The sequence below is a fragment of the Mustela putorius genome, unplaced genomic scaffold (assembly GCF_011764305.1).
Source record: "Mustela putorius furo isolate JIRA1106 unplaced genomic scaffold, ASM1176430v1.1 tig00000281_pilon_pilon_pilon, whole genome shotgun sequence".
NCBI lineage: Eukaryota > Metazoa > Chordata > Mammalia > Carnivora > Mustelidae > Mustela > Mustela putorius.
The window spans coordinates 11,949,591-11,973,720 of record NW_025421343.1 but is presented as its reverse complement, the minus strand read 5'-3'; positions in this window follow the sequence as shown (position 1 = coordinate 11,973,720).

Here is a 24,130-nt window from a genome sequence, read left to right as displayed (position 1 = left end):
CCTTTAAATCCCTTGATTCTAACAACAGTTTTTAAGAGACTGAGGAATTTCACCTTTCTTCCCCAGCTTGGGAGCATCTGATGACATTTCTTTGCCTACAAAGGCTGCGTCTGTCTCTAAAGCACCATTCCACTTTTGAGTCTATACAGCCACTTTTGCATGGCCCAGGTGATTTTAAAAAAGTGGACAGAAGTGTGGTCATTTCTCCATATGACATTTGATTACCTTAGATATTTATGCAATCTAAAGCATGTTCTTTCAATATCATTTTAACATTATCACTCAGGAATACTTTATCATTCAGGATAATACATGTGAATTTGATCCTGCATTTCAATTTTTCTGTTAGAATCCTAAAGTAAAAAGTCACATGTTAATTCTGTAAGTTTCTATCTGATGAAAAAGATAGCCACGAAGTTTACAGAATTTGGTTCTATGAAATTGTAAAAATTTTTGTTATCTATTAGCAAATCCTCTTCAGAATTTTTTATTTGACTGACTATATAAATCTCTATTTCTCAAATGTTTCCTTAAGCTAGTTGTATTATCTTACCAGTTCCCTCATTAGTTAATATGTTGAATAACATCGTCAACACATGTTCAGTCTATATTCGATGAAAGTCATGTCTTAATTTTTTGAAAATTATTTCAAGAGAATAAAAATGCAAACTGTCAAAGCAACAGTAATACTACTACTTAGACACAGTTACAGAAGGAGAAGTTCTGGGGTTATTCTATGTAAGGAAATCCTCTTGAATTCATGAAAGAACATGAATTTAATAATGACCTTAAAAGTCTCTTTATGGGGGTGCCTGGGTAGCTCAGTCTGTTGAGTCTCTGATTCTTGGTTTTGGCTCAGGTCATGATCTCAGGGTCATGAGCTTGAGCTCTGCGTTGAGCCCAGTACTGGGCTCTGTTCTCCACCAGGAGTCTGCTTGAGATTCTCCCTCTCTCTTTCTGCCCCTACTCCTGCTCATACTCTCTCTCTTTCTCTCTCCAAAGTAAACAAATAAATAAAATCTTTAAAGAAAATCTCTTTAGGGGTACCTGGGTGGCTCAGGTCATGATCTCAGGGTCCTGGGATTTAGCCCCACATTGGGCTTCCCTGCTCAATATAGAGTCTTCATCTCCTTCTCCCTGCTTGTGCTCTCTTTCTCTCTCTCTCTCTCAAATAAATAAATAAATAAAATCTTGGAAAAAAAATCGCTTTATCTGGACACAAATCTCTGTCACAGTATCCAGTTATTTAATCTATATCAAATTATTAAACATTAACTGTCCAAAATGAACATATATTTATTATTCTATCAACAAAACAATATTTGTAATTATTCTAAATTCTGACCAAGAAAACTTTGTCATTGGATAATGAATGCCTACTTTTAAAGAGTTAAAATCGATCTTGCGATATGACTTTTCATGTTTCTTTGATAATTTAATTGTCAGCAATTTTTATTCTTCTAAATCTTAAGTCCATTACTTTCTCTCAGAGTAACTGGAACAGAAAATGAGAGACAAATTAGGAAAAAGCAGCAAGTGTTTTATTGAACATGCTTGCTCAATGCTTTCAATGTTACTTTTGAAAATATAATTGGAGAGATTTCAAATAAAGTAGTCAGTAAAAGTAAACAGGACTAATCTCTCTGTTGCAGTGCCTCAAATATTCTCTGTCTCTGGCAATCAGGATAAAACAAAAACTGTTGCTCTCTAAAACTATTTTTATACAGGCTCCAATTGTCAAGCCTTGTCTGACTCATTTTCTATGCACTCCTGCTTTAAATGTCTGTGGTATGCAGCAGCTGTTGTTATTAAACCAATACTCCTTTTTATGGCTTTATCTTAGATTTTTTGATCCTTCAGGTAAGGTCCCAGTAAAATGTGCTTTGTGAAACATTATTTTTCAGAAGCATCAGATATTTTATCACAGGGAAATTGTCTAAGAGCATTTGAAGCTACAGGTTTAGGAGTTTTTAAAAATTATAGTCTGGGTTTTAAGGCCAAGAATAATTCATCCCTTTGATTGTATGTGAGGAAAGTCATTAAAAGATACACTCGCTTATACAAACAACTTATTTTCTAAAATGTTTTCATAATTTCTCATGGGGTATTTTTTTTTGTAAGTGAAAAGAATATAATGAGAAGTAGTGAGAGTCACCCAGGAGCAAATATGAGCGTATATCTCTAAGTGTGCTTTCACTTTTTTTTTTTTAATCCACTCTCTTCTTTTAAAGATTTATTTATTTTAGGAAGAGAGAGTGAAAGAGAGAGAGAGAACACACGAATGGGAAGGGGCAGAACTAGGAGAGACAATCCCAAGCAGGCTCCATGCCCAGTGTGGAGCCCAGCATGGGGCTCAATCTCAAGACACTTAGATCACAACCTGAGCTGAAATCAAGAGTTGGATGCTTAACTGACTGCACCAACCAGGCACCTCAATCCACTGCCTTTTCCAAATATCATTCTGGAATCATTATCAGATGACAAAATAATTGCAATTTGATGGTATGAATTTGTGATTCCTTTGATATTAAGTAGCAATGACATGCCAATGACACTGGTAATCAATCTCTGATATACCAGAAGTTGTGTTTAAAATAAAGCTCAAAACAATAAATCATATTTAAAAGAGATTTGGGGGTCAACATTTTTAAAGAAATATTTTAAATTTCAGATTTGCTCATCATTTGCATTTTACCCCCCCTTTTTTTTTTACTCACCACATTCACACTGCTGAGAAGATCTGTGACTAAAAGAAGATACAGCCCAAAGTAACATCTTTATTCTTTAAGAATTTGCCATGAATCTTCTTCTTTGTTCCTTTGCTAGACTTAAGGAAGAAATCTAAGGAAAGAAAGATATGTGTTCTCCTTATCTACCTCTCTCCTATACCCAGATCTTGGAGCCAGCCATATGAATATATTCTCTATATCCATAACTTGACCTCATATTGATCTCTGAAACACTTCAGTGATTTATTACTATTATTATTATTCAGTGATTATTTTTTAATGTAAAAACCATAACATAAATCAAATGATGGAGAAAGAAAGAGAAAAAGAACAACAACAATCTAGATCTCTCAACCCTTAAAAGCCTACTTCTATAAATCTTAATACTTAAGAAAAAACTTAGATTTTAAAATAATACTTTAAAACACAGGGATATAAGTCCTAGGCTATACTAATTCTTTATATTCCAGAATGATAATATCCAAAATGTCTTTGCCTTAGAGTATAACATTGGTACATTTTCCACCTTATTAAATATTCCTGTATGTTAGGGGTTGGATCTTCTTCTTTGGTGCAACAATATACCTCAATCCATATTTTCTCCCTTTGAAAGAACTTAATAATGAGCAGCTTCTCCCATTCTCCAGAATTTACACTAAGTGCAGTAACAAATTGAAAATCTTCCTTAAAATGAATGTCATTTTGAAGCGAATTCTTTACTACAGATGGATCCTTTTCCTTCTTTTATCAGTATGGATTTTCAGACAAGACTGTTTGAAGCAAAATAGTGTATAAATTCATGATTTGACATGCAATATATTTAGAAATTGATTTAACCCTTAAGACATAAATGTAAAGGCCTTCCTTTAAAAAATTTATGGTATTTTATTTCTTTTTTTCTGGCCTTAAGTACTATGCCAAGTCATTGTTAAATAATAAATTACATGGCAATTACCATTAACTATATTAGCAATAACCTTTTAAATGAACAACTGACTTACATCCACAACCTCCATCTGCATCTCACTTAACATTATCTTAATGAAGTTTTCTTTCTACATGGACAACTTCAATAAATCTGCATAAAATTTCCTGTATATATTACTCATTCCAAAAACAGAGGAATGGGGTGGGGGGGGTGATCTGAAGTAAGTGAACTGTCACCTGTCACAAAAAAAAGTCTGAAAAATTTCAACAAATACGTCACATCCAATCTGACTGAGAGATTTACTGATTTATATGAATTGCAGTGCATTCTGAAATGGTTTGAAGCTTAAATATTTAATAACCTATTTTGGCCAATTTTCAATATTTCTTTAAGCAGGAGATATCTCAAAGAACTTTGCAGAAAAGCATGTTAGGAAGAGTGTTTGTGGGAGACCTTGGACATCTTCATTATTATGCTACTACTGACAATCCATCTGAGTGCTTTACACAAATTATTTGCCCATCTCTACCAGGCTATCCTGCCAGCTAAAGGTGGTGTGTCCCTTTCCTCAACATAATCTCATTTTGCTGGTTTTTTTGACAGCTACACACTTGTTTTCGTATCCAAAGATTAGACATCTGGTGAGTTGTAACTCGAGTTTGTTGACTCTAATTGTTACAGCTGTTACATACATGCTAATCTCTTTTTAGTTGGACTTTTGGATATCCTACTTACTAGTCTGGGTTTTCAATCTCCATGTCACCAAGGACTCACTATGATTACTAGCTTGTCTACTTCATGTCTTCTTACTGCCTCAATCTGTGGATACCCTGATTTGCTTCTATTCTCCATGCATCCAGTCATTTAGTAAACATTTAGTAAACAACTAAACAAATATCTGTGGAAAATCTCTATGAATCAAAAGTATGTTTATGATAGGCTATTGCCTATCACTACAAATGATGCACAAAGTATATGGTGATCTCCTAACCAGCTTTCTACAAACTTGCATTTGTATGACAAGCTTTCCTTCCATGACTGAAATCCTTGGCACTTCCTGAACACTCAAAGACCCAACTATCCTCATCCTGCATGGCTGGAGGCCATGTGATGTTTTCAGGTCCAAACTTAAAGACTTTAGGTGGGGGGTGGGAGGTTGGGGTACCAGGTGGTGGGTATTATAGAGGGCACAGATTGCATGGAGCACTGGGTGTGGTGCAAAAATAATGAATACTGTTATGCTGAAAATAAATTAAAAAAAAAAAAAAAAGAACATGCCTCCCACCCTGCAAAAAAAAAAAAAAGACATTGGTTGAGATTCAAATCAGCTTCTAACTCTAGGGCACAAGTCGATGGAAGGTGGTCACCTCAAAGTGTGCTTAGAAGCAGCAGCTCTCATTATGCTAATGCTGCAAGTCTATCATCTTGCACTAGAAGTATATCAAGGATAGCATCTTTAGACATAACTCAAGGACCCAAACAGTAGAATAATTAGGAAATATGTAGGAGCTAATCCTGATGTGTTATCTAGACAAAAACCTCAGGGACTTTTTCCAATTTCTCTTTCTCTTACTGCATTCAGAAACAATGTACAAAGGTAGTAGAAATGGTGTTAATTACAATTCCAGCAAATAGCAGAACACAAGAGAAAGAGAAGGACTTAAAAAATGGAATAAGGAACAAAACTGACATAGTAATAAATGTGTCAAATCAACATAATTAGATAAATGTGAATGGTTTTGTTTAGTAGCTAAGAGGCCAGTACAAATTGAAGACTAAAAGCAGCTCCCTACATCCGACTACAGTGTATTTCTTAATATGTGGAAGATACAAAGTGTTGAATTTACATGCCACAAATGAGTATTTTAGCTATGGTTGCTCTGTCTTCTAGAGATGAATGCTGCATTTATTCAGTTACTTATCTATTCTCTTAGAACATATTTACTGAAAACCTACTAAGCATTGAACACTGATAGATCTTGGTAAGAAAATGAATAAGAAGTTGCAAGAAAGTGTTTATTTAGAAATGAGCACAGGATTACAATAGAGTATGATAAATACAATAGAGGTAAGGATAAGATACTTAGAGATCAGAGTTCCAAGGGAGCCATCTCTTTCTTGCCAAGTTAAGGATGGCTTCATAACTGAGAGGGTAAATATACTATGTGTTAAGGGAGGTCTATGTGTGCTATATATAGAGAAAAAATGACAGAGGTATAGAGTTAAAAGTTCCATGTAATTTTGGTATAATACACATGACAGAGTTTGGCAGGAATGAGAAAAATCTGGGGATTCAAAGGTCCTTATATACCTTTTAGACTATATAAAATGACATGCTGAATTCTGATAAAAGAGGAATTAATAAAATCTATAATAAAATATATCACTCAACAGAAGAATAAGTAATATTATCAACAAGCATTTCACAGAAAACCAAATATGAATAAACGAATGCAAATTCTTAGTGGTCATTCAAATGTATACCTCAAGATTAAAAATTTTAAAGTTTTTGCCTAAATATTACCTGCTCAGAGAGGTTCTCCTCAATCCCTTTGAAAGTAGCATAGCACAACCATCTTTCCATCTAAACTGCTTTATTTTTCCCTTTGGAACATTCTTACAGAACTTATCACAGTTTTTATTCTATTTTATTGTATTTACTTGCTGCCTTTCTCTTCCCTGATGCTTCATTAGGAATTAATATTTTAATTACCATTGTACCACAACCACAAAAATGATGCCTAGCAACTTATAAGCACTCCAAAAATGTTTGTTGATGAATAAAACATAGATAGAAATTATGAAGTAATATTTCAAAGCAAATAATCTGATTAAAAAATGAGATGACCTGAATAGTTGTTATTCTAAAGAAAATATACAGATAGCTAAGAAACACATGAAAAGCTGCTCTCTATCACTCATCATCAGGGAAACACAAATTAAAATCACAATGAGATATAACTTTACACCTGTCAGAATGGCTAAAATTAAAAACCCAAGAAATAACAAATATTGGTGAGGGTGTGAAGGAAAAGGAAACCTTGTGCACTGTTGTTGGGTTAAACAAGAGACACAAAAACCAGACTCTTAAATACAGAAAACGAAGTAGTGGTTGCCAGAGGGTAGGTGAGTGAGGAATGAGTGAACTAAATATAAGGGGATTAAGAGTACACTTGTCTTGATGAACACTGAGAAATGTATGGAATTTTTGAATCATATTGAACACCTGAAACTAATATAACATTGTATAGGAATTATACCTGAATTAAAAATTAGTACTTTTTACTCAAAATTAATGAAGATTAAAAATAAGAATAACATCAACTGTTAAAGTAAAATATATACTCACACAATGACAGATTAGTTTGCAATATATGTTTTTGATTTGAACTTTACTGTATCTGTCAAAATCAGAATGTAACACTCATCTTAAGAATGTTTCTTCAAAAAAAAAAAGAATGTTTCTTCAAGAAAAAGAATATTTCTTCAGGTAAATTTTTATAAATGTGAAAAAGTATGTTAAAATCCAACAAATTTAAGTATTATTTTAGAATCACATTTAACTAAAAATCCATCTGTATTTGGAAGAGAAACAAATGAGAGTATGTTCTTTAGAAAATATTGGGAATGCATTAATAATAATTAGATATAAATAAAACATGTATAGTAATTTTAATAAAGATGCAAATTGGAAAATAGTATGTATCGAGTATTAATACTGAAAAATGCAACAAGTTATATAATTGTCGGAGAATAAACTGGTGATGTTTCATAACCAAAACACTTGTCCTTTGGGTAAATAATATGTCTACATATATTATAAAGGGGCTAGGCCATAGAAAATGTGGTATAAAAACCCAATTTGGGAGCACCTTTGGCAGTCCTAGCTTCTTTAGGCTTCACTTGTGCCTTAGAACTACCAGGGTTTTGAAATTATTTGAAAAGCTTTATATTGGATAAGATCTCTGATTCTGGTGAGCTTCACTTGACCATCTAATCCTTAGACTCTCTTTAGAGAGATCCATGGAAAATTCTTAGGAGTGATTACCTTTTTTTTTTTTTTTTTCATTAACATATAACGTATTATTTGTTTCAGGGGTACAGGTCTGTGATTCATCAGTCTTACACAATTCACAGTAAGAGTGATTACCTTTAAGAAGTTTGATCAGTAATGAAAACTGTGAGGAGAACTTTTCCCTTGGCTTTTCCTCTAGTGTTGTATGTGTTTAAGTGAGCTTGATTTGAATTTGCAACAATAATAACAATAACAGCAAAACCAAAGGCAATGAAAAATATATTCTGAAGCAAGTATATACTCAACCCCCCCCAAAAAAAAAATCAAACAGAGGCTGTAATTAAATTTTCACTTTATTTATTTTTTTTAAAGATTTTATTTATTTTGAGGGAGAGAGAGTGCATGAGAGCACAAGTGAGCAAGGGGAGGGGCAGAGGGAGAGAAACAAGCCAACTTCCCTCTGAGCAGGGAGCCTGATGCAGGGCTCAATCCCAGGACTCTGGGATCATGACCTGTGCCACCCAGGTGCCCCTAAATTTGCATTTTAAACACAAATATTTTGGAATTGAGGAATATGAAGTAGAGAGGTGAGAAGGAGCAATAACAACATTACTTGAAAAAACTGGTCTAGTAATCCAGGGGCTGACATGAGAAGGAACTCAGGCACTAGTAAGAGATAGAGGAAATGGACTTTCTGAGTTAGAAATGAAAGACACCAAAAGACTGGATACAGAGAAGGAGACTGAAGAAGATATTAAAATGACTCTTGCAATTTTAGCTAGAGAGACAAGGAGAGCTATTCAGTAATTCTGCAAAATGCAGGATTTAGGATAGTCCTACCCATTGTGTGGAGAAGAGGCAAACCTCCCAGAAGTAAAATCAGTATGGAAAGGTATCAGTGCAAAGATGGAGCCACTGGGCAAAGAAGATACAGTTAAAAATGATCATGTCCAATGGTTGTCCATGGGAAGAACAGAAGTAATTAAAATGTTGTAAATCCTAGGTGAAATTAGAGCAAGAGGCATTGAACTGTCAATACTAGGTTAAACAAAGCTTAGCTTTGAATAGCCTCCTTTCCGAACAGAAATTTTGAATTCTTTTCCCTGCCTTTCCCTCCACTCCCCTCCCCTCTCCTCCCCACCCCTTCTTTTCCCTTGCCTTTCTTTTTATTAACAGTACTACTACTCATACTGATAATATTATTATAGCTCTTTTTATGGTTAGAAATTTCACACATTTTCTATAATTTGCTGTATAGAAAATTGACATTATTATTGTTAACATAATCATTTTATAGATGAAAAACTGAGGCTCCAAGAGAATATTATGTAGCCAAAATTATGGGGTGATTGAGTTGGAATCTGAATTTAGTTAAAATCATCATCCCATACTCTTAACAATTATGCTAAGATTGCTTTTGAATCCAGGGTCATTTTGGATGCCTTCAGATGATACTGGACTATTCTATCATCTTCTTGTAAGGATAAGCTATTTGTGAGTATTCAGGCACTAGGCTTGAGAGTCAGGACTCTGGAGATCTCATTCAGATCCAAACTCAAAATACAAGAGTACAAAGAGGATTATATTATTGTTTCTTTCATTCTTAATTCCTTTTCTTCAAGTTTTAGTTGCCTCTAAGTAACCTCAAAAGTTAGCAAAGAAAACCTGTGATAAGGACAATGTAACAGGTCACCAAATCAACCAACAGGGAGGTGAAACAGGACATGATCCTAATAGGGTTCATTTGAAACATGTCATTTACAGTGACAGGGCAACCTCTAAGTTGTTCCTGCTAATGAGAGAAATAGGGGACTGCATTATAAATTTGTGCCAAATTACCTCTTTCTGAGCTAATGCCAATTCTTTGTCTTGCTTAGATCTCATTGTTCCAAAGAGAATTTACATTTTCATCTACCTAGAATTGCCTTCAATTCCTGTTTATTGATAATAAGAAGTCTGGGGAACAAATGAGGTAAAAGTGAAGTTTCAAGGCGTGTTTTAAATATAAGAACTTACTGCTTGAGGAAGATGTACGTATGGGAACCAAGACACCTCTGAATCTAGATAAGCTACAAGGTCTCAGAAACTCATAAGGTTACCTGACACTTTGCTAACCACTAAAAGAAATTAATTTTCCATTTACAGTAAAGCATGGAAAGGTGGTTTTTATGTTCAGAATGCATTTTCATTTTAACTAGATTATGGATCTCCTATTAGGAAGGGTCTTCCTTATGAGTTTAAGAGTTTGAGTTTAAAAACAACAGGTCTTAAAACAGTGGCATATATTTTTAAAGATATATTTAGTGGTTAACTTGCAAAATGAAGCAAAACTATCTGATTTCCAGAAATTTGAATTTTGCATTTGCTTTAGATTAACTATCTGAGTTAACTAACATAGAAATAAAATGTAGCTCAGAGGTACCCTAAAGTTCTCACCATAACATGGCTACAACATCTGATTAGTCACAACATAATGACAGATTTTTTAAATAATATGATGAAGAGGAGCACCTGAGTGGCTCAGTGGGCTAAGCCTCTGCCTTCAGCCCAGGTCATGATCTCAGGGTCCTGGGATAGAGCCCCACATCGAGCTCTCTGCTCAGCGGGGAGCCTGCTTCCCCCTCTCTCTCTGCCTGCTGCTCTGCCTATTTGTGATCTCTCTCCCTCTTTCAAATAAATAAATAAATAAATAAAATCTTTAAAACAATATGATGATGAAGATTATTTTGATAGCTAACTATGAACTTAATTAGGAAATAATTATGAAGTGTTTTATTCATTCGATTTAGAATTATAAGTTGATACCCATTTAAGTCAAAAAGCAGAAGAGGCACGTGCATTATCTCAGAATAAAAGGTTGTGTTTTATTTAGAAAAGTCCAAATGAACTCAAATGTGATGGTGTCAAAATGGACAGAAAATTACTCTATTAGAGTGATTCATGATAATTATGGCAATTCAAATTGTTTTTAAATGAGGCTTTTGGGGGTTCACATTCAGTGTCTTTTCTAATTTTAGAGGCATTTGAAGTAAATTATTAATACAGAAAATGAAGAATCAAAGTCTCCTATATATGGCATTTCTTACTACAAGTTTCTCAAGTATATATAAAGTTGGGAGTACCAAATATGTATGTAATTGGAATGTTTCAAGATTTTAAAAAGACAACATCAAAAATAAGATGATGGTGTCTTTAGTCAAGATGCAATATCAATGAAATGACCTTAATACATGGAAATTCTGTTTTCTGTGCCTGATTTTGAAGGTTCTCAACTAGTGGAAGAAAGAAAAGCAGAGGCTAGCATATTGCCTCGCATAAATAGCACACAGTGTTATAACACACACTATATGTTAAAGACAGCACTATTGTTTATTTTTTAAAATAATGTACAACAAATACAGGTTCTATTGGTTTTATTGCCCCAACTTTTTGTATTATTGAAAGGTCTACATAATTGAGATATTTTGATATTAAGGTTGATATAAAAAAGAGTTTTTATTAGCACGATTTATTTAGAAAAGTAGGGCTACCTTTTGTAATGTTTGGATGAAGTTTTTGAAAAAAAAATCACAGAATCCTGAATCTGGTATTTTAAATTAAATTACTGTCAAAAATTTCATAGATTCTGGTGGGGATTCAACCATCAGCGATATTGATCAAAATAAGCAATAAATGCAATGATCTACTCATTCATTTCTGCTTATGAAAAGACATGCCACTGCTCTTCATTGAACAAGGTCATTTTGCCCCCTATAAAAGGTGGAGATAAAAACAGAAACGAAGTAAGCTGCTAAACAAGCAAAACTGCTGACTTTAACGTCTTCATTTTCTAAGATTCCATCCGCTCTTCTTCATATCCCCAGGCAAGCACAACTGCAGGCCCTAGAGTGAGGCGATAGCTTAACAATGTGCTCCTCTGCCTCTGGTCTCTTCCTTAATCTTCCTCAATATGGCTTTGCAAATAATCCTTCTAAAACGGCATCTGGAGTATATTAATTCTATGACTAAAATAATTTAATAAATACTTAGTGTTAATAGGATAAAACCGAACCTCTTTTTTGGATTAGAATATTTTTTCATGAGCTGGCATACTTCTGCTTACTTCACTATTTTCATCTCTGGCCACTAACGCATTTCATCCAACAGGCCATATACAACCTCAATATTTGCACGTTGTTACCCTCCCCTCCTTAGACTGTCTTTTCTATTTCAAGATCCTGTTTATCCTTCAAAGTCCTCCTTTTCAAGCCATCATATATCCCTGCTCCAATTATCAGTTCCTCTTGCGGTAACATAGCACATTATTTTTTTCTCTAGCATAAAGTTTCACATTTAAAAAAAGTCAGCTGTTATTCTCCTCTTGCTGTTTGAATACTTGTCAAGTGCAAAGACTATGGTTTCTTCCATCCTTGTGTTCTTATTAACTGGTATTATGATTGGCTTTTTTAGGTATTTAAAAAATCTTGAGTTGATTAATCTTAAATGGTCACATACTTAAGTTCTCTCACGAAAGTTTCATACAAATCATTTCCTTCAAAACATATATAAAACTTGAAAAAGTAATTTAATTATTTAAAACGTGATTTAAAAATGACTGCTTTTTGTTACAAGATATTTGCTAATCCTTTTCATAAGTTCCTAGGAAAAATAACAAAAAGGAAGACATTTTTATCCTTCTGTTACACAGCTTTTTATCTTTATTACTACTTTTTTTTGTGGAAACATGCATGTATATTTATTTTGCTCATTATATGAAAAAGAATACATGAACCTGACAAGAAATTTTAAATAAGCACAAGAAAATGAAGTGAAATGGCACAGTTTGCTTTCTTCAAATTTGTCACAATATCTGAGGTTGTCAAAGAGAGGGAAATATATTTCCATTTTCTTTCATTTGCAGTTTTTCACTTATAATACTGTACTATAACAGATATTACACTTATATATATTCCTTGATTTATCAACTTAAAACTAACATATACTTTCTGAGATGTAAAATAAGAACTTTTATATATAATATATATAGAATATATATATATAGAATATATATTATATCTTTCTATATTAAGTATGCAAAATATTTATAAATATTAAAAATCTATAACTATAAAAATTTTAGTCACTGTTGAGACAACTGGTTCTGTGGAGAAGATACAGGATTCTTAATTATTAAGCTTGTAGCTTCTAAAGTGTCCAGAACATCTAAATCTAACATGTACTTTATTTTCATACTTAATCAATTGCTCAAATATCATCATGTTTTAACTAGCCTCATAATAAGAAGCTTCTTTGCACCTTCTTGTGTTTCTTCCCTGGAGTGAGTATGTGTGTTCGTATTTTTCTTTCTTGCCAAGAGATATTACTCATTCTTCATGTCCCACTTCTACGCAGTAGAATTCATCCAGATTGGTCAAATACAAGAGCACTGATCAGGCCTTTGACCACAGCTGGTAAAGGGTTCAATGTGGCACACATCAAGGTACATTTGGGCACAGTCCCATTTTCCACACTGTTTTCCCAACTGCTCAGTGAATCATTTCGCCCAACTGCAGTCTTTGGAACCTTCTTTCTAGGGACTGAAATAAACTCTTTGGTGGACATTATTAAGTTAGCTACTTTTGGCAGTTTCTCTGATTTGGTTATGCCTAAAGATATATTAGTAAAATATGCAATTTGGATTTAGTTCTTTGGGGAAGGTGGTCAGGTAAAGATGCCTGGGCTATGTAAAGGAAGTTATCCTGCAGGGCAGCTACACTCTGAGTTCTATGTTCACATTCAGGGCAAATAATATGTGCTTACTTGGATTTCCCTTGAGCATCTCATGAAAAACAGACTGTTGGAGGTAACCATATTTGAAATATATAGCCCCCTCACTTATCCAGCAAACAACAAATGTTTCTCAATTCTATTTTGTCAAATTACAAAATACCTTCTAAGTATGAAATACATTCAGTCATCATTCCAGTTACCATAGCAATTTGTACCCATACTGGGAAAACAATTTTACTTTTCACATCTCCATGGTCTCATTACTTGATGACATAAAATATTATTGATAAAAGATTCTAAATATATATCTGTCAGAGAAAATAAGAGAAAGGTATAGATATTCATCTCTATATTCTATTAATAAAGGATGCTATAATGAACCTATGTCAAATTCAAAGAAATGCATCTGAGAAAAACACCAGTAAGTTGAAGAAAATAAAGCATAGAAAAGCAGAATAATTGCAAAATCCTCTGCCCCTTATATTTTTACCAGCATAGCTCACCGTAATGTTAATGTCTTTTATTCCTCTGTTCATTTTGGACAGCCAAGATTCTTGAAACTTTGTTTCAAGAATTCAAGTATTAAATTGTATAGGAGATAGAAAATTCTTTGAAATATAATAAAGTGCTATCCAATTTTATAAAGTCATTGCTTCCCTCTTAGAGACAGTACTACAGTTTTCCAACACTAGCACCAATCTTTTCAATCAGAGGGGAATAAAATGTATGTGTTTTATAAAAGTGCCATTTGCTTTGAATACTAAAAGTTAAAGAGAATTTAAGAACCAGTCAAGATGGAGAAATCCTTTTCAAGTTTTTTTTTTTTTTTTTCTAGTTGCAATTAAAATCCCTGGGCAGATTTAAAAAATAAACCACTGGGGCACCTAGGTAGCACAGTCAGCTAAGTGACCAACTCTTGGCTTTGGCTCAGATCTTGAGGGCTGTGAGATGGAACCCTGCCTCTGGCTCTGTGCTCAGTGCAGAGTCAGCTTGAGACTCTCTCTTCCTCTTCCCCCCCTAATATGTGCTCATGCTCTCTCTCCTCCTCTCTAAATACCATCCTTTTTTGTTTTTCTATTGTCTAGCCATCTTAGCCTGAGACACCGCCATTGAACAGCTGAAACTCAGACAACCTCAAACCCCACCAGTCTAACCAGAAGAATTGGGAACAGAGAGGAAATAAGCTGACTAAATCAATCTCCTAACTCTGTGTAGGAAAGAACATAATCCCTCTAAGCTTTGCATGAGCAATTTATACCCAGAAGAGCTTACTACAGTCTCTGATAATTGAATTACAGTATAAGCCTCTATCCAAGTCCAAGAATGAACATAAAAATGGTACAAAGGGGTAGGGGGCAGAAGCAAAGATCACAGCAAAGGATTTGAAAACTGAACTGACACTGTAATCTGTCATCCAGCATGAAATGTAACAGACTGATTGCTTCTTAAAATAAGAAAACAAACAAGAAAATCAACATTTTCCAGAAAATTGTAACAGAAGGAGAATTTCAAAGTATAATATTCAAATTTTATAGTATACAATCCCCCAAACCAGGAAATCTGACCAATTCAAAAGGGAAAACACAAGTCAATATTTGCCAACCCAGAGATGATCCAGATGTCAGAATTATCCAAGAATTTAAAACAGTTACTGTTACCGTCCTCCATGAGATAAAAGTAAATATGCTTGAAATAAAAGGAAAAATAGAAGTTCTCAACAGAGAAGTAAAAATTATATCTAGTAAGTGGAATAAACTAATTTTCCCTACCAAAGTTATAAAGTTATTTTTAAAACATGTATGTAAACAATTAAACCTTATTATATATATATATATGTATATATACTATAATACCTTATATATTATGTATGGTATATATAGGATACATGTGTAATACAGTGTATTTGTGTAAGTTATAACTAATTTAGTTGTATTTTATAACTAAAATAAAAAGGAGAGTTTGGCATCTGAAACTAACACTATATGTTAACTATACTGGAATTAAAATAAAAAATAAATAAAAGAAAAAAATATAAAGGGGAGTCAAAAAGTCTGTATTATTGTAATGTTTCAATATTTTATTTAAACTGGTAAAATATGTACTTTAAGTAGAATGAGAAAAGTCAGAATAACCCGAAAGAGATAATATGCTGGGATACAAAAAAAAAAAAAAAAAATACAATAATTAAATTAGAATAAAATACTAAAATACATTCAAATAATCCAAATGAAAGTAGGAAATTAAAATTGAAAATAGGGGAACAAAAATCAGATGAGTCAAATTAAAAAATAATGAATGGTAAATCAAAATTAACTACATTCAGTATAATTTGTCTAAGCACACTAATTAAAAGAGATCTTACGATCAGATTAAAAAAGAACGCAAGACAAAGCTATATGTAGTTTACAAGAAACTCATTTTAACTAAAATGATACAGAGAGATGAAAACGTTTATACAAAAATCTGTACACAAATTTTAATTGGTAAACACAAAAGAGGAAACACCACAAAAGACCCTTCAGTATACGATAGAGAAGAACATTATGGCGCATCTATACACTGAAATACTACTCAGCCATATAACAAAGCATTCATAGAAGCAGCACTGTGGATGGATCCTAAATGAAGTAGTGTGAGCAAAAAAAGCCAGGGTGACAAAGCTCTCTATATTATAGGATTCCATTTTTTATAAGAAGACTGTATGAATGGAGAAGCCATCAGAGTTCTTCAAGAGTTTACTTTGTGGGGAGAGAGTATGATTACAAGAGGACATCATGATGGAAAATTCTGGAGGTGACAGCTGTCCTGAATTACAGCTGTGGCAGTCACCCACCTCCATACATTTTTAAAAACTCGTAGTCTGTACACCAAAAGGAATGTATTTTACTGTATGTAAATAAAAAATAATTTTATAAGATCGAAAAATAAGATATAAAATGATGATTTCTAAAGAGAATGCTATGCTTTAAAATATAAGTGCTCGTTTACATCTTTCTCCCCCAAATCACAGAAAAATTACATTCATTGTATTAGTTTAATTTCTACTGAAATCAAGGTTTTCCTCCAAATAAACATTTAAAAGTTCTCTCTCAAGGGCTCCTGGGTAGCTCAGTAGGTTCAGTGTCCAACCCGATTTTGGCTCAGGTCATGATCTTGGGGTCCTGAGACTAAGCCCCAATTTGGGCTCCGCACTTGTTGGGGTTAATATAGAGCATGAGATCAGCCCCAAGACCTGGCTTGCTAAAATGTAACACAGAGGCCTCTTAGGGCAGGGAAGGTTTCAGAGAAGGTCGTAGGTCCTTGCCCTAAGAATGCCACAGGGAGTTGCCTTCTCCCAAGCTTTCTTAGCCCAAACAGCCACCTGTGAGCTAAGACTTGTATGCATTGTCCCTTAGGCTATATTTAGCAGAACAAGTAGAACACGCAGATTAGCATATTTTACCTTTCCTATATACAGATCCTTCCAGTTTCAGTAAGACACCTGGTTACTCCTGTGCTTGACAAACAGTGATAAGGTTTGTGATTATTCTAAAGGACCAATGAAAGCGGAAGCAAAGAAGAGCAAAGGGTCATCTCTGAGCTTTGACTCCCTTGTCTTCTCTTTCACAGCCAAGTCTGGAGTAATCTTCAATCCGTCAGTATAGGCATTGCTGGCCATTCCCGGCAGGCACTGCGAATGGAGCCTGCTTAACATTCTCTTTCCCTTTCCCTCTGCCCCTTACCCCGACCGCGCGCACTCTGTCTCTTAAAATAAACAAATAAATAAAAGGAAAAATAAAAGTCTTCTCTCAGAAAAATGAGAACAACAATTAAATGTAATGAAAACAATATAGTTGCACCTGCATTGGAAGGATTAGAGCAGATTCTTGAAATGAAACTGGAATGACAGTACATGCTTCCTGTACCCCCAAATCTTGCTGAAGTATAGCTAAAATCAGCAAGATCACTTACGATAGACGAAAACGTACCGAACAAAAGTTCACCGTACCTTCTTGTTGGAAGAGAAAGAGCAAAGAAGGGTATTACACATATGTGAGATCATAAAAGAAACAGAAGAATTAGCATAGTGATTCTCTATTCAGCTCTTGTTAGGAAAATGTTCTGTAATGTGAGATCTGCCTTTTGGTATGAGATATCTCTGTCTATATATATCTATATCTAGTTATATAGATATATATATATATTTTTTTTTTAAGATTTTATTTGAGAGAGAGAGAGAGAGCACGAGCAGGGTAGGGAGGGAAGAGGGAGAAGCCGGCTCCTCTCTGTGCAGGGAGCCTGATGTGGGGCTCGATCCCAGGACCCTGGGATCATGACCTGAACCAAAGGCTGAAGCTCAACCGACTGAGCCAGCCTATATATTGTTTTTTATATATCTGTATATATACATGTGTATATATGATTATATATATATGTGTCTATATGTTTATACATACATATATAGTTTATTTCTTTAATAAATATTATTTTCAAGAGAAGTTTTAGGATCACAGAGAAACTGAATGAAAAGTGGACAGTTCCCATATACCTTCTGTCCCCACACAACCTTCCCCACCATCAATAGCCCCCACCAGAATGGTACATTATCTGCAATGGAAGAACCCACATGCAGACATCAGTATCACACAAAGTCCATGGTTTACATAAGGGCTCACTCTTGGTGCTGCATATTCCATAAGTAATGACAAATATATCCACTGTTATATTTTCACATATAGTTGTTTCACTCCCCTAAAAATCCTCAGTGTTCTACCTATCTGCATCCCCCAACTCTAGCCAACCAAGAATTGTTTCACTGTCTTCCTACTTCTTACCTTTTCCAGGATATTATACAGTTGGAATCATACAGTATCTGGTATTTTCGAATTGGCTTCTTTCATTTGTTAATGTGTATTTTAGGCTCCTTTATGTTTCTTCATAGGTTGGTGGCTCATTTCATTTTAGTGCTGAATAATATGTCACTGTCTGGATATACCACAGTTTACTTATCCATTCACCTACTGAAGGGCACTTTGGTTGCTTGCAAGTTTTAATAAAGCTACTATAAATATGCATGTGCAGTTTCTGGGTCTACATATGTTTTCAAATCCTTTGGGTTATAAATCCAGATTATATGGTAAGGATGCGTTTAGTTTCACAAGAAACTGCTAAACTGTCCTCCAAAGTGGATGTAACATTCTGTGTTCCTATCAACAATAAATGACAGTTCTTTTGTTTTGCATTCTTGCTAGCATTTGGAGTTGCCAGTGTTTTGAACTTTCATCATTCAGGTGTAGTGGTATCTCAGTGTTGTCTTGATTTGTAATTCCCTAATGACACTTACGTGTAACATCTTTTAATATGCTGATTTCTGATCCATGTATCTTCTTTGGCAAGATATTTGTTGAGATCTTTTGCCCATTTTCAATTGTTTTTTTTTTTGTTGTTGTTGTTTTAATCAGGTTGTCTGTATACTTATTCTTGAGTTTTAAGAGGTCTTTGTATGTTTTGGATAACAATCCTTTATCAGATGAGTCTCTTAACAACTATTTTATCCTAGTCTATGACTTCTCATTCTCTCGATGTTGTCTTTTACAGAGCAGTAATTTTTAATTTTAATGAAATCCAGGTTATCAATTATTTCTTTCATGGATAATGCCTTTGGTGCTGTATCTAAAAAGTCATCAGCAATTCCATGTTCATTGAGATATTATCTCCCAAAAACCTTATTCTGAATTTTACATTTAGGTCTGTGATGCTTTGGAATTAATTTTTGGGAAGTGTGTAAAGTCTGTGTCTAGAACTGTTTCAATTTTCACTTTTGGTTTTTTCTTCTTTTTTTATGTAGATGTCTAGGGTTCCAGTACTATTTGTTGAAAAGACTATTGTTTTCTCCATTGTATTGCCTTTGCTCCTTTGTCAAATATCAGTAGACTCTATCTGTGTGGTCTATTTCTAGACTCTCTAGTCTACACAGCAAGAGGGAACATAAGCAGGGGTAGTGGGAGATGGAGAAGCAGGCTTCCCGCTGAGCAGAGGTCCTGATGTGGGGCTCAGTTCCAGGACCCTGGGATCATGACCTGAGCCGAAGGCAGACGCTTAACCAACTAAACCACCCAGGTCCCCCAATGTACTTACTCTTCTATTATTTTTTTATTATCCTTTATTATTATTCTTTTTAAACTTATTCTTTTGTCAATACCACTGTCTTGACTACTGTAGCTTTATAGCAAATCTTGAAGTCAGGTAACATTCATCCTCCAAGTTTATTCTTCTTCACCAATACTGCATTGGTGATTCTGGATCTTCTGTCTCTCATATTAATTTTAGAATCAGTTTGTTAATATCCACAAAATAACTTGCTGGGATTTTTATTTGAATTGTGTTGAACTTACAGGTCTATGTGTGTTGGGAACAACTGACATGCTGACAATATCAAGTCATCCTATCCATGAACATAGATTATCTTTCTATTTATTCGGGTACTCTTAGCTTTCTTTCATAAGAATTTTGTAGTTTTTCCTTTATTAGATTTTGTATATATTTTTTTAGATGTATGCCTAAGTACCTAAGTATTCCTCCCCACTCCCGGGTGCTAATGTAAGTGATGTTATGTTTAGAAATTGTAATTGCTCATTGAATATAAGAATAGCTAAAACTGAGTATTTTGCTATGTGCTTGACACTGTTTTGAACATTTCATATGTGATATGTCAATGTATACTCCCCCAAATTCAAGGAGCTATGTACTATCACTTTGATATTTTACAGATGAGGAAATGTAAAAGCCAAAATAACTTGCCCGAATTCACTCTGCTAGTGAGTGACAGAGATAACTGAGGAGTCCTGGCTCCTAACCATTATGTTCTACCATGCCTACAATCCTCTATATGCCTCATAAGTGCAGTTACAAGATTATTAAATTACACAGTATGTTAGGATTGCACTGCCATTAAGGGAAGACTATGAAAGTGAAGACAAACTCAGGAATCACACATGATAGGAGTTTTTCATTTGGAAATGCCATCCGCCAAATTTTAGATTATCAGCTTTAAATTTTGATTTAAATGTCTAAGCTGTATTTCAGAGGTGTAAGGGTTCATAAGGTGCTGCATAAATTAGAGCAAGGACATAGAAACTAATCCTAATTTTTACTGTCTTACCAGAATTCCCACTTCTCTTTATTATTTGAGTTGATTGCCAGTTACTCATATGGAAATGTGTGTTTCTGGATAAATACACAATTATATGGATTTCTTCCAAAATGTGATGTCAGGGGTCCTTTGGCTCAGGCCATGATTTCAGGATAGAGACTCACATTGGGCTCCTCACTTAGTGGGAAGTCTGCTTCTCCCTCTCCCCACTCATGCCATATCTCTGGTTCTCTTTCTTGTTAATTAATTAACTAATTAGCTAAAATATGATGTTAAAGGGAAAATATTGGGGTGCCTGGGTGGCTCAGTGGGTTAAACCTCTGCCTTCAGCTCGAGTCATGATCTCAGAGTCCTGGGATCGAGCCCCACATTGGGCTCTCTGCTCCATGGGGAGCCTGCTTCCCCCTCTCTCTCTGCCTGCCTCTCTGCCTACTTGTGATCTGTCTCTCTCTGTCAAATAAACAAATAAAATCTTAAAACAAAAAAGGGAAAATATTTTGCATCTTGTAAGACTGATAATTTTTTAATTAATTATTTTTATTAACATATAATGTATTATTTGCCCCAGGTATACAGGTCTACGAATCGTCAGGCTTACACACTTCACAGCACTCACCATATTACATACCCTCCCCAATGCCCATAACCCAACCACCTTCTCCATCCTTCTCTCCCCCCAGCAACCCTCAGTTTGTTTTGTGATATTAAGAGTCTCTTATGGTTTAAGACTGATAATTTGATGTTGTCATTTCCAGGGAAGCTAGAAGTAGTGAACTGGCATCAGAGATGCAGCCATGAGATCTGTGTGTAATTCACAATGTCAGCTGGATTGGTAAAAAAGATTTTAACCTGAATCATGTCTGCCTCACACTCTTGCAGACTGTGAATTCCAGTTCACTTAATAAATCTTTGTGTCTTTTGACATGGATAATCTTTTAAAGGACTGGATTAGTTAGAGGGCTGGGCTAATTATCTGATAACTATGATTTCAATATATATTTATTCATGGTTTTCACATTCCCTAGTAAATTATCAGAAAAAAATGTCTTTTACACAAGTAGAATAGTAAAACTTTCCTACTGGTGTGCTAGGATCTCAATTGATGAAAATTTGTTCTACACACAAAACACACACACTAGCACATACAAAAGCAATATAGATATGATATACATTATAAATATAAAAACTGATTTAATATACGGATGACAAATAAGCCTATTATTCAACATCAGTAGCCATTAGGAAAATGCCAATAAAGACCACAATGAGATATCATCATAAACATATTAAAACAGCCAAATAAAAATGACACCAAATGCCAACAAAAATGCAGAGAAATGGGATCTATTGCTGGTGGGAGTGTCAAATGGTAGAGCCACTATGGAAAATGGTCAAATTTTTAGAAAACTAATTGTATGGTTACCATATATCCCAACAATTGCAAGCCTGGACATTTATCCAGGGAAATAAAAAATTATGTTCACACAAAGCCTATACAAGAATGTCCACAACAGCTTTATTCATAATAGTGAAAAACTGAAAACAACCAAAATGGTCCTGAACAGATTAATGGTTAAACAAACCATGCCACATTTTCAGCAATAAAACAGAACAAACTTGATGGGCACAACAACTTGGATGAACCTCAAGGGAACTGTGCTGAATAAAGGAATAATCTCAAGAGCTCACATATTGTATGATTCCACTTACATAACATATATAAGTGACAAAACTATATATATGGAGAACAGATTAGTAGTTGCCAAGGATTAGGGATGGTAGTGAGGAGTGAGTGGTTGTGACTGTAAAGAAACTGTATGAGGGGAATCTTTTTTGTAATGGCATAGCTCTGCATCTTGATTGTTGTGGTGCTTATACAAACCCACACATGGGATTAGATAATACAGAACTTCACACACATATTGTATCAGTGTGCTATCCTGGTTTTGATACGGTACTATAATATATAAGAAGTAAACACTGGAGAAAACTGGGTAAAAGGTACTTGGGACCTCTCTGTACTTTCTTTTCAACTTATTACTACTCTATAATTATTTCAAAAGAAAGGTTTTAAAAAATCTTAGCCTAAAGTATGAAATGCTTATAGTAATTAGAAGATTAGAGAAACAAAAAGATAGCCAAGGAACTAAGTATTTTATTTTTGAGGAATAGCAGAACTAGGTAGAATAAAGAACTCCAAGGGTAGGGCATGATGATTGTCTAAAATGTCTGAGAGAGAGTTCATCTATGGATGAGCTACTAATCTTGACCTTCAAACAAAATGAAGAGAATGAAGAATAAAAATTAAAATAATGCAGAAACCAAGTTTACATTAACTCACCAGAAGGCCTTTGAAATCTCATTTAATTGTGAAAGTAGACTCTATGATGTGAAGTTCCCCCACATGTGTGGGAAAGATAACTGAGTGGCCCATGAACTGTTCAAATGTGGCCAAATATTTAGCTCCAGAAGAAGGTGAGAACATAGAAAGAGAATCTTTCAAAATTAATGAAAAACAAAGTGGGAATATTCCTGAGTAAGTAAAGATTAAATAGTATCCTATACACTGTTTGATTATAAGTAACCTCCTCTCTTTCTGTTATTCACATTACTTAGTGTTATACTATTCCACTCAGCACACCAAAACTGTCAGAATATGCTCTCAGTAGAGAATCTGAAGTTAATTCGCACTGATATATAAATTAAGAAGCTAAAGAATGCCCATTCCCTGTAGAAATGGCTGATTACCTCTTACTGTTATTTCAAGTGCTACGCACTACATACATTCTATATGGTATTTCATAGGAAGATAAAATGCTTGAACTCTTTAGAAATCCAAATCATTGTATTTAGGGAAAAACTAAGATAATTCCAATGTAACCTTTTTTTAGATTACTTAGAGTTATATTTCTATATTCTTTCTTTCCTCCATCATGTTTCTTAACTTATTAAAGATACAGGATATATAACTTCATTGGAAGGACAGATACAAGCTAGAATCAAAAAATCACTTAGCTTTGTCACATTATATTATTATTTTTTAACTCCTATTTCTAGAAGGACAATAATCTTTTTTTTATTATTATTACAGGTATACCTCATTTTATTGAGCTTCATTTTATTGCACTTCAGAGACATTGCACTTTTTTTTTTCTTTACAAATTGGAGGTTTGTAGCAACCCTGCATCAGGCGGATCTATCAATGCCATTTTCCCAACAATATATGCTCATTCCATGCATCTGTGTCACACTTTGGTAATTTTCACAATATTTTAAACTTTTTCATTATTGCTGTATTTGTTTTTTTTTCTTTCTTTTTTTTTCTTTTCAGCATAACAGAATTCATTGTTTTTGCACCACATAACAAGTGTTGATCCTCAAAAGACAAGCAAGAAATCTATTAATGAAGTAAAATATTGCAATAAAGAAGAATAATTCTTTAGGATAAAATTACTCATATTCTTTTTAGAAGGAGAAAATCAGGAGAAGATATTATTAGAGTTTTAGTTGGGAATTTGCAGAGTTTATAATATAATAACTTCGGAGTGTGAGCCAAG